At 39.8% G+C, this 14,512-nt stretch overlaps 1 protein-coding gene across 12 annotated transcripts in view; it reads left to right on the top strand.

The window, feature by feature from the left end:
• CAMK2D (calcium/calmodulin dependent protein kinase II delta) overlaps positions 1–14,512 on the top strand; it is a 278,028-nt gene that overhangs the window by 82,360 nt on the left and 181,156 nt on the right. The window lies entirely within an intron of this gene.

The following is a 14,512-nucleotide window of genomic DNA, read 5'->3' as shown; positions in this document are numbered from 1 at the left end:
AGCATCAGCAATAAAACAGCTATTCCCTGCATTTTGTTCAAGGCTACAGAAATAGGCTTCAGGGTACTCAGCATGTTTTCAACATTTCTCTTAAGCCCAATGTTGAGAACTTTGGCTGTGACAGTGCCATCTATTTTTTCACAATTTTGTTCACAAACTGTCATCAGATTAGGCCAGTTCTTGATACAGTGCTCAAAACAGTCCACTACTGAGTTCCATAGCACGTTTTGTGGGAGAGCTAGCTTGGTTCCTCCCACTTTTTTCAGAGCAGCACCTGGTGCAAAGTGATTGTTAGGGAAGTATTTTGCAATTTCAACAACATTCGCCTTTATTTCCGGAACACTGACGTCTTTGGGTAGGAGGTGCATCAAATGAGCATTGCAACCGTATGTTATTAGCTTGGGACTCTCTTCTAAATTTCTTCTCATCTTGGATACATTTACAGAATTGTGTGTGACCAAGCCGTGTACTAGACATTTGCATTTTTTCCCCAGTTTCTTATAGCTTTTACTGCTGCTTCTTGTAAGTATTCTGCTGTGTGTGCATTTCCTGATGTACCAATTATTTCTGTAAGGAAGACATTCCCTTCTGTCACACAAGCACATACAACAGGATCATTGTGGACATTGCTCCACCCATCGAGACTCAGGTTATCAATTTTACCCTCTAGACCTTTTGCACACTGTTCAATTTCTCTTTCATCCACTTGATCCAGCAATTTGCCTGCGACATCTGCTCCGTTGGGTGATCTGTATCCTGGTCTTAATCACTGAACCATGTTAATGAAGTGTGGGTTCTCAATCGTACAGAAAGGAGAGTTTGTTGCATAAACACATGGGCAATTTTTTTATCAATTACCTCTTTTGGGGTACTTTTGAAAATACCAACCCTAGTGGTTTTGTTTGTTTGTTTTTGCTTTGTTTTTGTTTTAAGTCAAGAAAATAATTTATCCCAAACTTAGATCAGTTTTGAAAACAATGAAGCTCAGAGATTCAAGATCCGCTCTCTCTGTAGCTTGTCTTGGAAAGCCATATCTCCTTCTTCCTTCTGCTGCAGCTGTGTCACTGATAACAATCACTGTATCCAAAGTCCTAAGATTTTGGAAGCAGTCCTGCGTGTTACAGCTCCCAGTCACTGGGTATGGTGAGATGATACAGCAGAATGAATGGTGTAGAAGCTTTTTCTGGTTGCAGATGTATTGCCTACCAAAAATAGCTTGCATTCCTAAAACTGTCATAGAAAAGAAGATGATCTCCCATTCAGGTACCCACATGGTATGAAGAAAGCCAAACTGGGATCAAACAGTTGGTTGGATTCCTTAGTCCAGTTGATCAAAGAAAGACTCTGAAAATCTTTAGAAGTCCTGCAGTTGGCTACAGTTAAAAGAAAGTGTCAAATACAGATCTTTAGAAAGACGAATGCTCTGTGAGCTGCCTGGGTGATTTTAACTTGAGCAAATATAATTTTTTCTGAGTAAGTGGCCTGCCTGCTGTTGGCTAGGGCTCTGGAATATAATAACAGTGAAAATGGTGAGGGACTAAAAGTTGAGAGCCTCATGAAGATGGGAACATGTTGTTCAGTTGCCTCAAAGAATACCAGTAAAATCAAGATTTTATTTTTTTTAAAAATGGCAAGGGAAAAATTGTGTTGTTGCATAATGCAAGATGAAGCTCCATCTGGAGTACTTTATTCAGTTTTGGGCACACTGGTTGCATTGGGGTGTAGGTGCATTCTAGGATGAACCACTAAGTTTATTAAAGATCCAGCGGTCTTAGCAATGATGAGATGAAGAACTTAGGTTCTCAGGCTGTGTGCACCGACCATGATCTTGATGTTCTGCATAGCTGCTTGTTACAATGGGGACACATCCACACTTGAAATAAGAGGAGTTCTTATCATGTTGGAAAGTTTAATTTGTACATGCGTATTGTGATGGCAGTTTGGGATTTGAAGTGCAGGGTATTATATTAAAAGGAAATTTAGGCTAGGACAGCAGTGTTAATAACTCTGCTCTTACAAAATGTGTTTTGACCTCATCCAAGGAACTCGTATATTCAGTATAAATAAGTTAAATACTTCCAAAACTTTACGCTTTATCTCCCCAACACCCTATCCCCTCAAATTCCTACATTTATTTGCCCATTTATTACCAAACATATGGGGATTCTTTAAACCATTTGCCACAGAAATCATATGTCAAGTTCAAGATATTGCCTATCTGGAGGAAATAACTACTGGAAAAATCTACTGTCAAGGTGTAACAGGGTGCTGGCTTAAGAGGCACTGAACCAGCCCCTGATAGCTCAGAAACTGATAGCATAGCTCCCATCAAGGGGAACTGGCTGGAGCTGGCAGGGTGTAGCTCATTAAAGGAGCCTGAGAGCAATCACCTGGGAGCCTGCTGAGAGGAAGGCCTATAAAGCTAGCAGGAAGGAAGTAGGGGGGAGGAACAGGGAAGTGAGGGCTTGTTGCTCCCAGCTGCTATAAGAGCAAGCTGTTCCCTAAGGGGCTACCTGACTGGTATTGAATTGTATATAGCTGTATATACGTGGTGGTGGGAAAATACTGGGAAATAAAAGGGCACTGGTGTGTGACTTTGTACCGCGAGCAACGAAGTGCACGTCTACACAAGGATGCATGGTAATGGTACAACCTTCAGTTCCTAGTAATCCACGAGGAGTTCAAGTCTGACCATTCATACAATCAGTCTCGCAAATTCAATGTTTCATATTGTATATTTTTCCAGGTTTCTGTGAGCTTCATTAGTCATTGTAGAATCTGAACATGTCATATACTTCAGTATGTTCTTGAGCTACATGTTCCATTAAAGTTATCTACATCTAGCCTCAGGAAATAGTATTTTCAAAGAAAACCCTTTCCATTTATAAAATCTTATTGTTCCCATTGCTTCTGTCTTCTAAATCATTTAGGAGCCCATGTTCTTTCTCCCACTGTGTTGACTATTTATTAGTGTGAATAGATGTCAGTAGTTTGTCTACAATAGCAGAAGAAAAAGATTTTGCTTTAATAAAATAGTTTAGAACACAGGAAAGAGGTCTGGATTTATCTTGCTGATGTTTAAGCTCCTCACTTCCATTTTGAGGGCTTTTTTTTAAAATGAAACTCAAAACAAATAGCATTGTCCTGACTGTTTTCTTGAGTTTGAGTTTCTCTTATCTCTGTGTATGTGTTAATTTTTACCATTCTAGCTCTGTTTTTTAGCTTCTCAGGTGGAAAAAATATGAAGGTGGTAGACAATCCTTTTATAATTGACATATAGACAGCTAAATGAGAGAGAGAGAGAGAGAGAGAAATAAGTATATAACTCTTTCTTGACATGTTACGTTTTTGATTATATGTTTGGCATTAAAGCCTGATTTTTCTCTTGCTGCTCAGCTCCCCTCCTCCCTCATACTGGGATGTGTACATGGTCTTAGCACTAATGATTTATACACTGTCAACATGAGATGAATTCCTTTTTTAGTTTGCAGTAATTTGGCCTTCAAGTAAATTTCATTCTTTGATATATTTTATGCAAACATCTGCTTCTCAATATGGATAAAGCATGAACATTTTATAGCATGAAATCATCATGTATTATGAAAAAAGCAAGTGTGCTGTTTCATTGGACCTTCATGTTTGCAGTACATCTAGCTGGATGTGCTGTTAAGGCATTGTTTGCTGTGATTCCCCAAAGGACCAGGATTAATACACTAATGAATTCAATTGTTGGCAATTAGGAAGTCATGTATTACAAGCTTAGGTTGTCATATAGAATCCTAATAAAAGTTCAGCCCAAACACTTTGCATTTTGAAAGCAACATTGCATATAAAACAGGGCAAAATATGTTCCAATGTATCAGAACTTTGTATTATTTTAAATGCAGGTATTGAAAGACAGGAAATCTCATGAATAGATCATTTGTTTTCCAGCACAATCCTGAGTTCCTTACACATGCAAAACTTCCATTGACTTGATGAGAGTTTTTGGGTGCACAAGGAAAGCAGGAACATTCCTTAGCATGATATTTAAGCAGTAAGACATACGAGAGTGTGGTGGTGGTGATTACTCACACACCTCTGGGTGCACCCATTGTATCCACGTGATACATTAATTGGCAGTTCCTTGCAATTTGATGTTTGAGTGTGTCTAGAAAATAGATATTAAGAGAAACTAGTATAAGCTATGAGGGAAAGATATCTTTTTGACGAAAGTGCTAATTAAAGATGCACAGTGAGCAATGTGAAACTCAGCAGGCAAGAAGAATTCAGTACCTTCAGTTTGTCACTGTATTTGTTCAACTAGTCACTTAACATTTGGAGTGGTGCTGTTGCTATTTATATTGTTCACTGAAAACATGTACAGAATGTCATTTTTTTTAAAAAAAGAAAAAACATCCTAAATGGTATTCAAATCATAATGACGTCAGTTGGAGATGAAAGTTCTGAGCGCATCACAAGATTGGGCCAAGTGTCATGTATTTGCACCTCTTTACTTAATCTAGGATATCTACTCAATTGGTTCAGTTTCTTGTAATGTATTTTACAGAGTAAAATTGTTATGGGGGGGGTAAATTTACAGCATTTGATATAAATTGTGCTTCATAGTGAATACTCTTTTCTCGTCAGAATATACAAAAGTTCAGGCTTTGTTCTTATATTTCTCAGTAACCATATGGGCATTGTGGATTATGTTTAGCATTCTGACCTTCTGCTGTGTGGTAGGAAATGATGTCCTATGTATAGAAGAATATACTGACCACATTTTTAGTCAAATTTTGCATTTGAGTTTTATTGTCTGTTAAATTTAACAAAAGTGTTTGTTTATAGTGAATAATTTTGTATTATGTCAGTTCTTAGACTCTGGTTCAACTTTGAAAAGTTATTATATAGTGACAATAAGAGATTAACTACAACTATAAGTGTTTTACTGCTGCTGTTACTGCTGTTAGCCCAGTAGAACCAACACAACAAAGAGTGAGTTAGAGTTCTCAGCAGAGACACTCAACATCTTAAAGGATCAGGCCTTGAGTGCTAGTCTTTTGGAGATATACCTATCTCATAGAACTGGAAGGGACCCTGAAAGGTCATTGAGTCCAGCTCCCTGCCTTCACTAGCAGGACCAAGTACTGATTTTGTCCCAGAACCCTAAGTTGCCCCCGCAAGGATTGAACTCACAACCCTGGGTTTAGCAGGCCAATGCTCAAATGTGAGTGCTTTAACCTAGGATCTTTTAAAGGGGTACTGTTAGCGCAATGGAGCTATGACAGTTTACATCTGCTAAGTATCTGCACCAGGATATTTTATTTTTTGCCTGAGATTATTGGAAATATTTCCTATTTTATTCTAAGGCAAACTTGTTTTGGGCTGGATTTGAACATCCTCCCCCATACTGCGTGCAACTTAGTTATTGCAACTTTGTGCTGGTATGCGAGACGGAAAATGATACTAACCAGGATCACAGGAGAAACTGCTTCATTTATTTTCATTGTTCAAGCTGACAGTAGTGAAAAAAGTAAAAGAAATAGGACAAGTAATAGAAAACAAACCAACAGAGTTTCAAATTATTTGTTTCATTAATTTTAGGTGTTATTATTAACAGAGATAGGGATTCTTTTTATTTTAATCTGTCAGTGTTCTTTTACATACATTTCTTAATTGGTGAGTGTCACAGTATTATAACTTTAAAGTTACACTGTCCTAAATAGTTGTCTACTTTCAGATGCCAAAAGATTGATGCTAACATTGGTGTGTATTTGGTGGTTATGTTTCTTAAATTTGTCCACTCTTTAATATTGTCAGAAGTAACTTTAACATATATTTATTGTGATATACGATGATTGTATTTACGAGTAAATATGTAGTGTTTCAATGTTAGCATTTTTTTAGCTGGTTTAATTTTATTTGCCAAAAGAAAAACTTTGTGTAAAAGTAATGTCTCTTTACCCTTGTTATTAGTTGTTGATTTATGGTACTTACTGTAGTATTTTGTATAGACTTTGATTCTTACACCTAAAATTCATATTTTTTTAAAAAATAATACAAATAGTGGTATTAAAAGAGACTTAATATTATACTTTTTACTTGGGCATATACAATTTTTTATCTTGGAAGTTGTAACGATGAGGTTATTGCGGGACACTTCGGAGAGTGCCAATTCAGGACAAACTGCTTAAAGCAGGGCAGTTACAGGCAGCCCAAGGTTTTTCCACCTCTAAGGCAAACCAAACCAGCCAAACAGAAAGGACTTTGGTTTTACCGCACTGGCTAACCACAAGTCACACAAGCAACTCCCTTAAACACTCCAGTTTCCCAGTATCACCACCAGTCCCATTCGTTATGGGGACGAATGGTTATGAAAACCAATACCCCCTGGTAAAAGAAAAGAGGTTCTCTTGATCCCAAAGGACCAAGCCCCAGACCCAGGTCAATATACAAATCAGATCTTACCCACAATCACGCTGTTGGCAGTCCTTTAGAATCTAAAATCTAAAGGTTTATTCATAAAAGGAAAAAGATATAGATGAGAGCTAGAATTGTTTAAATGGAATCAATTACATACAGTAATGGCAAAGTTCTTGGTTCAGGCTTGTAGCAGTAACAGAATAAACTGCAGGTTCAAATCAAGTCTCTGGAGTATATCCACATCTGGGGTGGGTCATCAGTACTTTGTGTAGAGCTTCCATTTGTAGCAAAGTCTCTCCAGAGGTAAGAAGCAGGATTGAAGACAAGATGGAGTAGCTGCAGCAGCTTTTTAGTCTCTTGTCATGTGGTCTCTGCTTTCTTTGTCCCAAAGACATGCATTCGGTCACATGGCAAGAAAAAATCTTAGAGCTCTGTCCATAGGCAAGACCCTGCATACCTTGCTGAGTCACAAGGTGTATCTGCCTTCTCTCAATGGATCAGTTGTATAGCTGATGGTCCTTAATGGGCCATCAAGCAGGCTAGGCAGTACTGATGCCAAATTGTCTGGGGTGTCACCCAGCATAGCACAAGTTTGAAATGCAGACAGTATAGAGCCAGTACTTACAACTTTAAATATAAAAATGATACATGCGTACAGATAGCATAATCATAACCAGCAAAGCATAACCTTGTCTTAGACACCTTATTTGACCCCCTTTATACAAGATTTGGTGCCACTACAGGACCTTAGTTGTAACAATGATCTATACGGACCCAGTCCGTATTAATAAGTCACAGAAGTACTCTTATTATGTATACTTATGCAAAGGAAATTTATACTTACAACCTAATGAAATGAACATTATGATCACTGTTCTTTTTTCAAGGGTATTTATGTTTTTTTAAAAACATTCACATAATAGGATCATAGTAGCACAAAAACCTACAAATAGCCCTATCCCAGCTATGCCTAAAACTAGATCTTATATATATATATTTAATTTGATAAGAGCAGATTACAGTTCCTTACTCGATAGGAGCAAATTTAAAGCCATTTGATTGCATACTGTTAGAGTTAATACTCTAGCCTAATTATTTAAAATTTATTGCAGGGTAGTGCATATTTCTTTCACAGACTGAACGTATTGCCAGAAGGATATCATAATGCCAAACAGATTTGCACAGTGATAACCAAATACTTTGGCTTGCCTAAGGTAATGTACAGTATAATATTATTTTCACAATTGTTGCTGTATAGGGAGCCAGACATCTTGTGGTGCAGCTGTTGGGTGGTGTGGTTCCCCCCTATCCCCCAATAAATTGTTGGAGTTGCATTGTTTTTAATTTAATTTTGACTTAATTGATGCTCAAGCTTACATTATTTGCCTTTGGAAGTTCCTGCTACCTTCAGAGGATTTGCAGTTAATTATCTGAGTTTGTTATACATACAGCATTTCAGCAGGTCTTCATTTAGCTGCTTAAAGTTTAGTTTCAAATGTATTTTTCATCAGTGTACCCACATCTCAATAGCTTTTCTTCTTTTGATGCTTTAGCATTTCCTCTTTGTGCTGTTGGCATTTTTAGGCCATTGTTCAGGGTTCTGTGATGATGCTTTAATTATTAGCATTACTGAACATGATTTCTATTACCACTCTTACTTTGACAATCTCAGGATCCCTAATTATACTATCTGTTGATTCACTGGAAGTCTTTATAGAACTGTCATTCAGATTTTCTCCAAAGATTATAAATATAGGTGATTGGGTTAGGGTTACCAAGGGATTATATCCTGATTTTATGGTATCCTTGTTACCTTGGTAGGTTGCCAGCCATTTTATATTTGAAATCTAACATTCAGCTCCACTTGTAATAGGAGTTTGGCATTCTTGTACTATTTCTTCTATTCTAGATTCCTGATAGATACCGTATATACTCATTCATAAGTCAATATTTTTGGTAAAAAAGTGACGCATCAGGGTTGGCTTAAAAATGGGTCTACACTAAAATTTGATGATTTAAAACTCTACAGAATCATTGAATTGAATATCTAATACATTGTCGTTTTGTTTGCTTGGAGCGTCTGCAGGCATGGAGCCCCTCAGCTCCCTGTGGCTGGGAACAGCGAATCGCGGCCACAGGGAGCTGAGGGGCTCCATACCTGCAGTTGTTCCAGGTAAACAAAACATCCCGACTCGCCAGTGGCTTATCCTGATGGCCAGGAGCCAAAGTTTGCCAACCCCTGAAATATAGGGTCAGCTTATGAAAGGGTCATACAGTTTTTGCTATTTTTACCTAACCATCTTGGGGGTCGGCTTATAAACGAACGGGCTAATGAACAAGTATATATGGTACTTTTGTGATTCCTACAGGTTTATTTGTCTTTAGCTCAAGAAGCTTGTTAGATGTTGATGCAAAGATTTTTATTTTCTGCTCTGAACTGGTGATCCTAGAAAATCATTTTGTGAGGTATGCTAAAAAAAAGTACTAAATATGTTGAACTCAGCAGAACTTTTACAGTGAAATTCTTTACTATTTGCATTGACCTTTCTGCTAACATATTTAATTATGAATACTAAGATCCTGATAAGGTGTGCTTCAACTGATTGGTCAAAGAGATTTGCCGGAATGAACTACTCGTACATTGAGGACCATTAGCTTTTGTTAATTTGTCTGGAATCCCTTTGAGAGAAAACTGTGGTATCCGTTGTTCTTTTGCATTCTATATCCTGTATTTACTGCAGAGTCCACCCTTGGATGCCTTATTGTTGATGGCATGGTTTGTGTCTGGCCAGAATAGAGCATTTCAGGCTGTTTCTCTTACACTTCTCAGTATCCATATGGGCCTTGTGGATTATGCTTAGCATGCCAACCTCATGCTGTGTGGCATTATGACACTATGTCCAGTGTCTATAATCCCATCATATTCAGTAATCCACTTGGTTTTTAAGAACTTCTTTTTATCAGCACAATGGAATGATATGTAAGAGGTTTAATATTTCTCTCACAGGGTTTGTCCAAGCTCTTCCATTATTGGGGTGATTCTAAAGAGCCCCCCATGCATGATTCATTTTCATTTACATTCTCTATTTCTGATTACCTTTTTGCAATTGCAGCCACAAACTGGTTTCTGATACAGTAAAACCTGTCCAGAGTGACCGCTCATGGGAGTTAGCAAAGGTGGTCACTTGTAAGAGGTGGTCTCTCTTCAAAGGTTTGCACCCCAGAGAGGGTTGGTGTTCTGTGGCCTGTGCAAGTAGTTGCTGATAACAGGTGGTTTCTCTTCAGAGGTGGTCACATTTACAAAAGCATGTTGTTATGGGAAGTGTTGCACAAAGGTCATTGATGGATGTGTAAGCCTGGGATGTCCCTTCCACTCCAAACAAAGCTGTTCTTTTATACAATCCATATAAAATCACCCCTCCTTGGGGTCTGGCTTGCTAACAAAATGCTAATTCCAAAACTACATCTATGAAACTCCAGGCAAAGCCTTTGTCTCAGGTCAATCCCCCCTATTTCTCCTAGTCTAAGGCATCTTCCCTGATTTGCCTGCACTTGAGGTTCCTTCTCTCAGGAGCCATCTTCCCCAAACCTAAATTTATCTCTGCCTGAGGGCCACACCCACCTTCTTTTATATCTGAAACAATGAGTCAGCAAAATCCACTTAACACTTTCCAGCAAGATGATGACCTGCTTATATGTTGTGGTTCTTCTTAAAGTGCTGGTCCCAAAGTGTATTCCACTGTGGGGTACTGTCAGCACATCTGGGTGTGGCCTATGTAGGGGTCTCCGCGTCTCTTAAGTGGCCTTCTTCACTTTGTTTCCAATCTGATCAGTTCCTGAATGCACACCTTAAACTGAGTCTGTCAGCTCTTGAATTCCAGAGTTGCAATCTCCTTCTGCTTCCTGCTTGCTTTCTGAGAGGCAGCCTGATGCAGGGTTGTAGTCCCTTTGGTGTGTCAGGCCTCCCTGCCTCCCTCTCTCTTTCTGTTCTTGTTTTCTCTGTTGGCCACAGCTGTGAGTGCCTGTCTTATGGATTGGCAGTTCTGGCAGCTGTGTGGAGGTGTGATCAAGTTGCTTGCTAGTAAGCAGGAAAGACTCGTCTCTCCCTTCAGCCTATGCTCAGTATGGGGTTTGTAAACCCCTTTACAGGTACACATGTGCTCCATAGGCCTGGGGCCAGAAGGATCTTGCAAGCAGTGTCTGTTGGTCCACACCTATGCCCTTATCTCCGCATGCATCATACCTAGGTCATAAAGGGTGGTGCAGAACACCGGCCTTTCCAGTTCCTATTTACCATTACATGGTTTGAGAGAGAATCCTCCAGTGTCTGGAACTGATTCTTTCTCCTCATTTAGTAAATATTTTTTAAAATTCTTAATGTTTGTATATAGTTTTATATAGTTTTATCAGGATAGTTAGTTGTCGGTAATCCTCACTGCAGGTAATTCTCCCTGGTGCAGGGTTTAGATTTATGCCCCAGTTATCAGGGTTTGAAAACTACATCTCCTGTCCTTGCTCCTTTCCAATCAGTGGTGACCACAAATGCTGCCTTTGCTGCCTTGGAGATTCCTGAATCTCCTCCATGTGCAATAACTACTGCTCTTTTCCCAGCTGTACCCAGCAGGCATGAGAACCCTGTTTAGAAACACCAATCCTCATTAGGAAGACTGAGACCATCAGGCATAAGGGACTCTGAAAAAAGTCCACCCCCATCTCCTGTGCTAGCCAACAGTATGGACTTCACCGCTGATGAAAATGGACCCAACTTTTTCATTGTCGGGGGAATTGGATGTACTGGAAGATAGGTCCATCAATGGTATTAGCCAGGATGGGCAGGGATGGTGTCCCTCGCCTCTGTTTGCCAGAAGCTGGGAATGGACAACAGGGGATAGATCACTTGATGATTGTCTGTTCTGTTCATTCCCTCTGAAGCACCGGGCACTGTATCGTGTTTGAAGACAGGATACCGGGCTAGATGGACATTTGCTCTGACTCAGTGTGGCTATTCTTATGTTCTAAGTCTCCTGCAAATGTCAACCCGTCTGCCTTAAATCAGACACTATACTTTCCTTTGTTTCCGTTGTTTTTCCCAAAGCCTCACATCCCTGATGAATGAAGTCTCTTCTGTTCCCTCTGTGTGAGATGTGCATTAGCTTTTTACCTGCAAAAAATGAAATGATCAGAAAGTCACTGACATTATTCATTGCTATAGCAGAACAAATGAGAGGACAACCTTCATCCCTTCAGAGGACCTCTAAGTGCTGTATCCTACTTTATTAATCAGTGCATCTCCACCACACAGGGCGAGAGCTCACTCCGCCTGAGCAAAAGCAGCCTCGGTAGCCTCACTTCATGAGTGGCCTTATTTGACATTTGCAGAGCAGCAATGTGCAGCTCTATTCATATGTTCACTAAGTGCTACACCTGAGTTCAAGCCTCCAGAGATGATGCATCCTTTAGGTGGCGATCCTATATCCATCTATCTTGCCTGCTCCTTCACACCCTCCTTCTTACCTGAGCACTGCTTGTCAGTCACCCATGTAGGGACAAGCACTCAAAGAAAAAAGGGAAGTTACTCAGCTTATTGTCACTGGAGTCTTTGAGATGTGTGGTCCCTATCTGTATTCCATTAGCCGCCCCTCTTTCCCCTCTGTTTCGGATCTTTAAATGATTTGTGGTAGAGAAGGAACTAGAGAGGTGGTCAGTCCGCACCATCTCTTACATCCTCGTGAAGGAGGAGAGCAAGAGTGCAGGTGCAGACCAATGGATACTGCTTGGAAGATTCTTCTGGACCCTGGTGCATGGTGCACATGCATATCCCACAGTGAAATACAGATAGGGACCACACATCTCAAAGAACTTGTTACAATAAGGTAAGTAACTTCAGGCAAGCATCATTAGCCTGTTACAGGACCTCAGATTTAAAAACACAGAGGACAGAAACCACTGGAAGCAAAGAATAATTAACTAAGTGCCTGCAGAAGGGCCCTGGTTCAAATGCTGGGCAGCATCATGCCATAAAAAGGAGCATGTGCAACAGGGTCTGGTGCTATGGCTATGGTGGAGATGGCCTGGAGGACTGTCTGGATTTTCCAAAAGCTACAAGAAGATTCAACCAAAGCTATGGCCACAGAGAGGGTTGATGGATATATCTGCCAGCTACCATTGTTGTGTCTACCCATAAAGACACTTCACTGTATTTCCAGGTAAAGAGGGATATGTGGCCAGCCCTGTTTCATGTAGCTATTTAACACTTCGTTGTCGCCCCTTAATTGTTTACTTAAACTATCTTTTTAGCACATAAGATGCTTTATTCAGTTACAGGCATACCTCTCTCTCCACAGGCACTGTCTTTGTTAAAATGCACACATGCCTGAATCCATGTGATTACTAAAGCTAGACCATTCAGCTGGTGCAAGTGGTGTTGAAGAACAGGACATGGAGGAGAAGGATAATATGAAGAAACACTTCGAGCGTGAATAACAAAAGCCCTGTGCAGAAAACCTGTCAGCGATTGCTTTATGTACACACAGCAGGCACTGTATTTTTTGGTCACCATTTCAGTTCATGTAGTAAGTGGGGGCGAGAGAGAGAGAGAGTGTGCCGGAGTTGATTCCATTTGGCAGAGAGACGATACCAAGGACAACCTAGAACGAGTGTCAGTCAACAGTTGTTTCTGTCTTACTTTTTTTCTGGCTCATTTGATTGTACTGCACTTGATTTCCCCCTTTTTCTGCATATGAGATCAGCAAAGGGGAGGCTGGGAGCGATTCCATTTTCCAGTTTGCTGTTTGTTTATTCATTATCCTCATTATATTTTCCTTTGTATGCCTTCTCATATTCCCTTGAACATCTGCCCACTGGCTTATGAGGCCAAGCCACAGTGAGGATGCTGCTAAAGTGGGCTCTGCACTGGAAGAAAGATGAGGCTATAACACTTTGTAAACATGATGATGATGACATTAAAAGATCTATAGTTTTATTTATTGGCCTTAGTTTATATAGCAACATTGTTGTCCTTGAGCACCAGCATGCTGTGTGTAAAATGCTGTTGATATGACAGTATTTGTGAGATAGATGTTGATGCTGTTCTGTTTCTGATCCTGTTGCTGTTGTCAGAGATCTATAATTTAATTTGTTGACCTTAGGTTGTGTTCAAAGATGTGTTCAAAGATGTGGTCATCTTGTTACTCCACAGCTATAAAACAACTGTGCTTTACATCATTCTGCTACAAAAACACAAACAAGTAGAGCGGGTGGAATTATGATGAGGAACTGGTCCACATCAATTAAAAGGAACAAATGAAAGGAATTACCTTCCATTTGTCTCTTTGGAAGTTTTGCCCTACAAGACCCTGAAAACAAGATTACAAGATCCATTAGAAGAATATATTTTTCCAGACATCTGATATCTATAACTTTTTATGAACAAGTTCTTGTTTGTTTGTTAGGCTGTGTTGGCACATGGGGACCACATTAGAGCAACCCACAACAAAGAAACACCTTTTAAGAATAAATGGGAAAAGAGCATATGTTATCCTTAGTCTAACAGGTAATCAGCTTAACTGAGAAGTAGTGTAATGTAGGCATTGTGGGGGGGATGCTGCTGTTGATCATTTAGCTACTGAATCCTCCTGTAGCATCCCTGTGTTGGTAGAATGCCCTAGCACAGGGGTAGGCAACCTATGGCACAGGTGCCGAAGTCGGCCCGCGAGCTGATTTTCAGTGGCACTCACACTGCCCGGGTCCTGGCCACCAGTCCAGGGGGCTCTGCATTTTAATTTAATTTTAAAAGAAGCTTCTTAAACATTTTAAAACCTTTATTTACTTTACATACAACAATAGTTTAGTTATATATTATAGACTTAGAGAAAGAGACCTTCTAAAAACGTTACAATGTATTACTGGCACACGAAACCTTAGAGTGAATAAATGAAGACTCGGCACACCACTTCTGAAAGGTTGCCGACCCCTGCCCTAGCATGTTGAAAAGTGTTGTCTTTACAATGGAATATTAGCACTTCATTGGTGACGTACTTAGTACCTTAGGCATCACTGAAACACTTAATAGTCTAGGATTAGAATTTTTCTAAAGATTCAGGGCTGT

This window comes from Mauremys mutica, chromosome 5 (assembly GCF_020497125.1).
Source record: "Mauremys mutica isolate MM-2020 ecotype Southern chromosome 5, ASM2049712v1, whole genome shotgun sequence".
NCBI lineage: Eukaryota > Metazoa > Chordata > Testudines > Geoemydidae > Mauremys > Mauremys mutica.
Note: the sequence above shows the minus strand (reverse complement) of the source record. Positions and strands in the feature narration are given on the sequence as shown.